The following is an 8,331-nucleotide window of genomic DNA, read 5'->3' on the forward strand; positions in this document are numbered from 1 at the left end:
AAAGAAATATTTAGGTTTTTGAAGGAGATTTTCCACATATGTAGATAGAAAATATAGAGAAGCAGGAATGGACAGGAAGAGGAATTTTCTATTTTCTCAATCTATAGAGTTTTTTTTTTAATTAAGCATTGATTTTAAAAGGTTTACTTTCCACTGACAGCCTGAAGTTGTTAATAAAAAGCTTAGTGTTTGTAAGCATTATTTTTTGGGAACCTATTCTTTGTCTTCCCTGGGGACATTAGGCCTTCTATTCTTTAACACTTTCCCTGGCAGTCATTCCTGTTCTTATCTAATTTTTTTGCCTTCCTAATTGGGTCCTTGTCCCTCTTATTTTTAAGCATTTTCCCCCAAGGTTAAGTACAGATCACATTTAATATAGCCAACATTTCCCCTCCTAACTGAAATGACACCTTTTTCTTCTCTTCCCTCTCTATCTACTAGTTCATTTCCTACTTCATAAACATATCTAAATTTTCCCCAGTCTTAGAAGACCTGCATCAGATATGACATTCCTCAAGAAGTTATCTTTCTATATCTCTTTTCTCTTCTCAGCTAGGATTCTAACTATACTTACATTTTGTAAACCCTTTATGATCTATTTTAAAGCTTCATCACTTACCAGAAACTATTCTTTCCTAAGTCACTAATAATTTATCAATGGATAAATCTGATGGAAATTCCTTAATTCTTATTCTTCTTTACTCCTGTGCAATATTTGAAAATATTTACTACTTTTTTCTTTGGATTTTCCTGACTTCCTGCTCTCTAGTTTTTCTTTCTACCCATGTTATGACTATTTCTTCTTCTTTTTCTCTTCTTCCTTCTCTTTCTCTTCTCTCCTCCTCCTCCTTCCTCCTCCCTCCTACCTTTTCCTTCTTCCTCCTTCCTCCCCCTTCCTTTTCCTCCTTCTTTTTTGCTAGGTGAAACTCACAACATACTTTCTAATTATGCTTAGATGCTAATGTTTTATTTGAAGCTCTCTTTTATCTTCTATGAATCCTCTCTCTTTGTGATCTCATCTGTTAATAGTATTTATTCTTCTTTATGATGACCAGTCCATACACTTACATTTTTGACATTGTTTCTTTTCTGAGTATCAATGCTGAATCATCATTGACTTTTTGGACATTTTAAAGTAGATATTCTGTTAGCTCAAATTCACCATGTTCAAAAGAGAAAACATTGCTTCACCACCTCTCCCTCTTCCTCCCTTGTCTCCAAAGAGCCCTCTGCTTCTGAAGTTCTGTACTCTTATCAAAGGGGCACTTATTTTTTTCATCATCTAGATTAAGAATTTTGGGGGCATCTAGGTGGCACAGTGGATAGAGCACCAGCCTTGAATTCAGGAGGATCCGAGTTCAAATCTGGTCTCAGACACTTAACACTTCCTAGCTGTGTGACCCTGGGCAAGACACTTAACCCCAGCCTCCAAAAAAAAAAAAAAAAAAAAAAAAAAAAAAGAATTTTGCTAATATTTTTGTTAGCTTACTTTAACCAATCATACATATCCAATAGATTTCTGCCTCCATATCTTACATTATCTCTGTTCTTTTCATTTACTCGGACACTTAATTCCATCACTGATTATTTATCACTAAAGTCTTTCAATAAATTCTTAATTGGAATTTCATTCCCAGGTCTGCCACTTTTATAATCCATTCTTCATATAGCTGTCAAATTAGCTAAGAAAAATCTGGGCTTGGCACTATAAAGTTCAGGGGTTCCCTAATACTTCCAGGATCAAATATAAACTTCTCTAGGCATCTTTGGTGAATCAAGTCTCAATTTTTCTTCACAATTATATTGTACATTGATCTTTTCTAGGCTCCTATTATCCAGCCTTACTGCTATTTTTTTAATAGCATGTTATTTCTGATTTTTGTGATTTTGCACTGCTGTTTCCCCTTCCTAGTATGTAATTCCTTAGTGCACCTGGGTTTTCATTCCAGATATAGGTAGTAGGCAGCAATGCTATTAGTTGGTACCTTTTCCCTTATCCTGAAAAATGGCTTTGTCTTATGAATCTAGCACTTTGTATTGTGCTTGGAAAAAATCCCTGGGCACTGTCATGCTGAATATTGAGTGTTTTTGGTCAGACTCCTCTTCTAGTATCTATAGACATTTATGTCTCCCTATGTTAACTTGATGACTCCCTGTAAATTTTTCCTTGAATTTCCTGATCTAGGTTTTATCTGGTACATTTTCTAATTCTGTTTGAATAAATTTGAGGTTCTCATGTTGGCAAAATTAGTATTTCTTGGAATATGCAACTCCCTGAAACATTATTGTAATCTGGCAGTAACACCTGCAAGGTGAGGCCCCTTTTGTTTCAAGGTTATACCTAGAGTATATCCTGACATTTCAGGAGTCTCCCTTAGATTAGCAAAAACTTGTGATCACATGTGAACTTTGTCTCCAGCTGGCATTAAAGAATAAAACCTTTCCTCTATTCTTTGCTTTTGTAATCTCCATCTATCTCCAAGCTGAGGCCTGCCAAAAAGATTGGCTAATTCCTGAGAGCAATAATTAGGAATTTGGCAACTGGTCATCTCAAGATTGCAAAAATGCTTAGCGTAAACAAATGTTTCTGAATGTTAACTTCTTCATTGGATTTAATTGCTTCACATTTGGTAATTTATATGGGGCCAACATACAATACCAATGTTGAGATAAATGAATTTTGTGTGAATGTGTGAAGTAATTTGGAAGCAAATTCAAATAAATTAAGACCTCCATGAGGAGGAGAGTGCATAAAGTAAAGAAAGAGAGAGAAAATGATCAATCAGTTCAGTGAAATTTGTTATTTGTCATATGATTATAAAAGTAATTTAAGACTGAAGGGATATGCAAACTTTAAACAGAACAGAGCTGAGCTGCTTTTAAATATGGTAGTAAACAGCCTAGCAAACTTGTTTGGATCCACAGAAACTTTATCTGGATCAGGTTATAGCTCTGAATGGAGGAAGGTTAAAGAACACAAAGAAGGAGGAAGCAAAGAAGGAGCCTTAGGAAAAATTAAATTGTAGGAGATAATTACTATTGACTAACATATGCTAAATTTGTTTATTCTGAATTTGTTTGAATACTGAAACATTACTACTCGCAATTTAAACTGCATTTGATTTTAAGTTTAAAAATACATTGTGAAAATAAAGTTCTGATAACTTTCCTTGTATACCCTAATTAGATGAAGTATGTTGCTTTCTAAAATGTATATTGGGTAATTTGTAAAAATTATGAGTTATGGGGAGCTAGATGGCAAAATGAATAGAGCACCAGTCCTGAATTCAGGAGGACCTGAGTTCAAATTTGGTCTCAGATACTTAACACTTCCTAGTTATGTGATCCTGAGCAAGTCACTTAACCCCAATTGCCTCAGCAAACAAACAAACAAACAAATAAAAAATTATGAGCTATCGTTTAAAATTTGTCAGCTTGGCTGGACATATGTATAAGATTTATGATATTTGGTTCAGAGTTATTTAGTTGTTATCTATATTATAAATCTTAAATATTGTAATTTTTTTCTAAGGGAAAAAAGATGATTTAAAAAACGAGGGACAAGAAAGATCTATTTAGCAATTGATCATTTGAATGGAACATCTAATTAAAATATCACAAGATAAAGTATTGATTTTTGAAATAACTTTTAATTGGTGTGTATGATAAAATTGGAGATGACTATAAATTGCATGAGATTCCTAGCCATTTTTGTGATAGGTTATATTATGTTTCTTTGGTTATCATTTATGAAAATTGTATAATTGATAATTGAGTAGGGGTTATTGTTGTAATATTGAAACCTAAAATTGTTAAGGATTATTGATTTGATAGGTTGTTGAGAGAGAGAGAAATAGTATTTTGGAGTCAGAAGGAGAGAGAGAGATGGGATATGTTAGAAAGGAGTGACGGCATGTTAGGAATGGAAGGGAGAAAGAAAGGTAAGATGAAAAGGACAGTATGTTAGAGAAATGAAGAGGTGTAGATTGGACAGGAAGGGTAAGTTTTTTTTTTTTTTTTTAATGGAAGGAACTTGACATTTGCTAGGAGAAAGGTAACACACTGGCAGATTTATCTTGAGAAGGATTTGGTACTCTAAAAGAAGGATATAATTATAAGGAGAAGTGGAATTAAGAGAGACATCACTTAGAGTGGGGGAGGGAAACATCTATCTGTTGGAAAAGGTGAAAATTTAACTCACCCTCCCTCCATTGGGTATAGCTGCTCCTTAGGGGTGAGAGAAAATACTTCACTCACTGGAGCTCATCCCCCTCTTTTTTGCTGTTTAAATAAAATTACTTTTATTTGTGCCTTTGTTGTTTAAAGTTATAGCTTACATCTACAGGGTGTTCATAACTGAACACTTGTTCAAGTTTATGGCTTCTTTAAGGCAGAGTCATTTTGATGCTGTATCACTGATTCTACTGCTTAGCAATGCAAGAAACTTTTAAGAGGCTTGTTAGAATTGCGACATATCTAAAATGATTATTTCTATCAATGTCACCATTTGTCTTCAGCAAATTCTTTAATATTTATTTAAATGCATAATTTTTATGGACCAGAACTCTTGTACTTATTTAAAACAAGGATTTTTATAAGGTGCTAAGTGGAATTAATAAGACAATGGTTATCTAGTTTAGCATGGTGATTAATAATTCTCTAGTTCAGTATATGTACTTAGTACTTAATATAGTTCCAAAAGATTCACACCTACAATGATATAATTATAATAGAGTATATAACAGCCATCAAGGAAGAAGAGATAGATTCATTGTATCATCCACCTTTTTGGTGGCTGGAGGCTGAAGAACAAGTCTGGAGACTCAGAGCCAAATTCATTCACTTCATCTCATACCACCATGTGGCTGGCCTCCTGCATTTCCCCCACTGAGACCAAGGTAGGTTTGAAAGTCTCTCCAGAAAGTTTTCCAGCCCCAGGCAAGGAGACAATAAAGAATTTGGACTTTAACACCTGGCTGCTATTGTGATGATTACTCTACTGAAAAGAAGTCTGCTCCAAGACCTCCAGAAAGCCATCCAGAACATATACTTAATGGTCTCCTTGTTTAATAATTATAATTATATATATATATATATATAGGCCTGAAGCCCCTGATTGGTAAAACTTGCTACTGAGATGAAATCTCTTTTTATCTTATTGTATTAAAGCTTTTTATTTACAAAATATATGCATGGGTAATTTTTCAACACTGACCTTTGCAAAGCCTTCTTTTCCAAATAATCCTCTCCTTTCTACTCCCTTCCCTAGATGGCAGGTAGTCCAATACATGTTAAATGTGTTAAAATATATATTAAATCCAATATATGCATATATATTTAAACACTTGTCTTGCTATACAAGAAAAATAGGATCAATTAAAAAAAAACTGGGAAAGAAAACAAAATGTAAGCAAACAGTAACAGAAATAGTGAAAATACTATGTTGTGGTCCACACTTAGCTCCCATGGTCTTCTCTTTGGGTGTAGATGTCTGTCTTCATCACTGAACAATTGGAATCATCTCATTGTTGAAGAAAACCACATCCATCAGAATTGATCATCATATAGTCTTGTTGTAAATGTATAATGATCTCCTGGTTCTCCTTTCACTTAGCATCAGTTCATGTAAGTCTCTCCAGGACTCTCTGAAATCATCCTGCTGATCTTTTCTTACAAAACAATAATATTCTATAACATTAATATACCATAATTTATTCAGCCATTCTCTAATTGATGGGCATCCATTTAGTTTCCAGTTTTTTGCCACTACAAAAAGGGCTGCCACAAACATTTTTGCACATGTGCGGACGTCCCATTCCCTCCTTTAAGATGAGATAAAATCTCTTGGGACTGTACCTAATGTTCTGATTTTTGAATTTGGCTATGATTGCCTGATGGATCATTAAGTCAGTCACTGTTCCAGAGAAATGCCATGTTATCCAGAGGGATGGCTTACAGATGGATGTCTTACATTGATAAGAGTTGAAAGGACAACCTTAGCTTATTCTAAGATGGGATCCTTCTGACTCAGTTTCTAGTTGTTTCTTTGCTTCCTACCTGATTATTCCCGAGTCTGGCTATAAGGTGGAAACTGCATGATTGCTTGTCAGAGCTAAGGATGCTTTATCTTGTCATCTTATTGAAGAATGAGTTTTGACTGATTATATTATTATATTCATGTCCCTGTTTTTTCCTCCTATAGCAAATTTCTATAATCAGAGCAAATGGTCAGTAGAGGCCATGTGCACAGTTAAGTTATATAATATCTTGCTATTTCCACTCTTACATATGTAGTCATCATATCCTAAATGATTAGGTGGATGAGTATTTGGTCTAGTCACTTATAAGTTACTAGATATTTGTGTCTGTAGGTAATAAGATCCTTAAACATTTCTAAAATAATGTAAGAATAATTGATACAATTGTCTGAGACCTAATTGCTGTTTTATCGTTTATTGAGACTACAACTGATACATCTTTAACATTTATCTCTATCGTGTATCTTGTGACACAAGCATGTTTCCTTACACGAAAATCTTATAACAGTCCTTGTGGACTTGTCTTTCTATCTCAGACTATTCTAACATCTATTTGTTGGTTTTGTTTTTATTATAGATTCAATTATAGCTGTATTGGCCACCTTTGGGAGCCAGGGCTCAACCCATTGAATGCTTCAGTCAGTTCCAGCACACCATCCCCCAAAACTGGGAACCTGTAGGATTACTCAGCTCTATGCCCATTCTCAACAGCAAGTAGTTGCCAAAGATGAGATTGCCATCCCTGCCCCAAATAAAATTTTGGGCCCCAATGAATTGGGGGGAACTGGAATTGGTTGATGACTGAACATCAAATTCTAAGTGAGTCCCCTTACAATGTGTTTGGGACTTAAATGGGAAGCATTGGGTTAAGATTTGGGCAAATGTTACTGAAAAAGGGTTCACTACTAACAATTTAGTTTAATGTTTTTCAAATTGTAGAGTGTATCTGCATTATTTAATTGAATACAATGTTCCTTTCACAACATGTAATTATTTGAGGGATCTTTGAATAAATACGAGTAAATAATCCCTATTTTATTAGTGTGTCATGTGTAGACATAATTCACTTTCAGGACTTATATATGGAGTGGCTACTTGACAATTGGAGCCCTGACTAATCCCCCTTGGGTGATTCCTTTGACAAAACAAAATGGGGGAGGAGAGGGGGAGAGGGGAAGAAGGAGGCTGAATAAGGCATCAGGAAAGTTGATGAATTTTTCCCAGATGGGAGTATCTTCATCCCAGAAGCACTTGAAAGAGTGGGGAAAACACCTCTTTCAGACAATTTACTTAGGGGTTAGATTGAAGGGACAGAAGCCAGTGGAGAGATGGGAGGTGGACTTGACAAAAGTTAAACCTCTGACAGCAAGTTACATGTATCTCTCTGGATACCATAGTAGTCCTTTTCAGAACTTCAGTCCCACCTAACCCCGTTCAGCTGATCCCATTCCCAGTGTTGCCAGTTCCTGCACCAAATTGAGCAGTTCCTGCTCAATTTGGTGCCTCCCCTTCCTAGCACTGCTGCTCTTCTCAACAAGTCCCAGTCAAAAGCATTCCCCACAAATCTTTTCAGTCTTGTTTTTTGCTTAGTTTATTGCCAGCAGTGCACTCATTTTTAAACTCTACAAAACCCCGGCTGGGCCATGATTGTTAACTCTGTTTTAACTCTGAACTCCTTTATTTTGTTGGAATTACTTTAATAGAGCCAGCCCCTGGGGCCACTTCCCAATACTCTTGTTTTTGGTAATGACTAAAAATTATCTTTGGGCATCTCCAAGGGATAAGCACCTATCTGGTGACTCCTCCCACAAGTCTTTCTGATCTACTCTCCCAGTCCTATAACCCCAGTTCTTTAATATTTCAGTATCTTTAAATAAACTTGCATTTTGGTATTGGGGCTCCTGATGGTTCGTGCTTTGCTTGCCATGATGATCTGACTAATCATGTATATTTTATACTCTTCTCAATCATATGGACCCTTTTTGTATCCAGGTAGTGGTGATCCCTCAGCTGTCTATTTTTCCTGAGTGGGAACAGATGGGACTATTTAAAGTTGCACCTTTCCTCCTGGGTTCTCACCAACAATGGCTGTGCAGTACAGCTTGTTCCCCCCCTAGTAGGGTTCAGGCTTGGCTGGCACAATCACACTGAGCATCATTGTCACCTTTACAAACAGTTCTGGTTACTTTGAGTTGAGTGCAGAGATGACTGCAGATCTGACTCACATTGAATTGTCCATCTCAAAACTGGAAAACCATATTGATTCCCTGACTGAGACAGTACTCCAGAACTG

The 8,331-nt window shown here is 35.8% G+C and overlaps 1 long non-coding RNA gene across 1 annotated transcript in view; it reads left to right on the top strand.

Moving 5' to 3' along the window:
* Positions 1-7,049, top strand: part of LOC141541243 (uncharacterized) — a 159,359-nt gene extending 152,310 nt beyond the window's left edge. Inside the window, exon 3 of the long non-coding RNA XR_012481706.1 lies at positions 6,616-7,049. This is a non-coding gene — a long non-coding RNA (uncharacterized LOC141541243). The remainder of the gene's footprint in view (positions 1-6,615) is intronic.
* Positions 7,050-8,331: the final 1,282 nt, after the last annotated feature.

The sequence above is a fragment of the Sminthopsis crassicaudata genome, chromosome 4, assembly GCF_048593235.1.
Source record: "Sminthopsis crassicaudata isolate SCR6 chromosome 4, ASM4859323v1, whole genome shotgun sequence".
Lineage (NCBI taxonomy): Eukaryota > Metazoa > Chordata > Mammalia > Dasyuromorphia > Dasyuridae > Sminthopsis > Sminthopsis crassicaudata.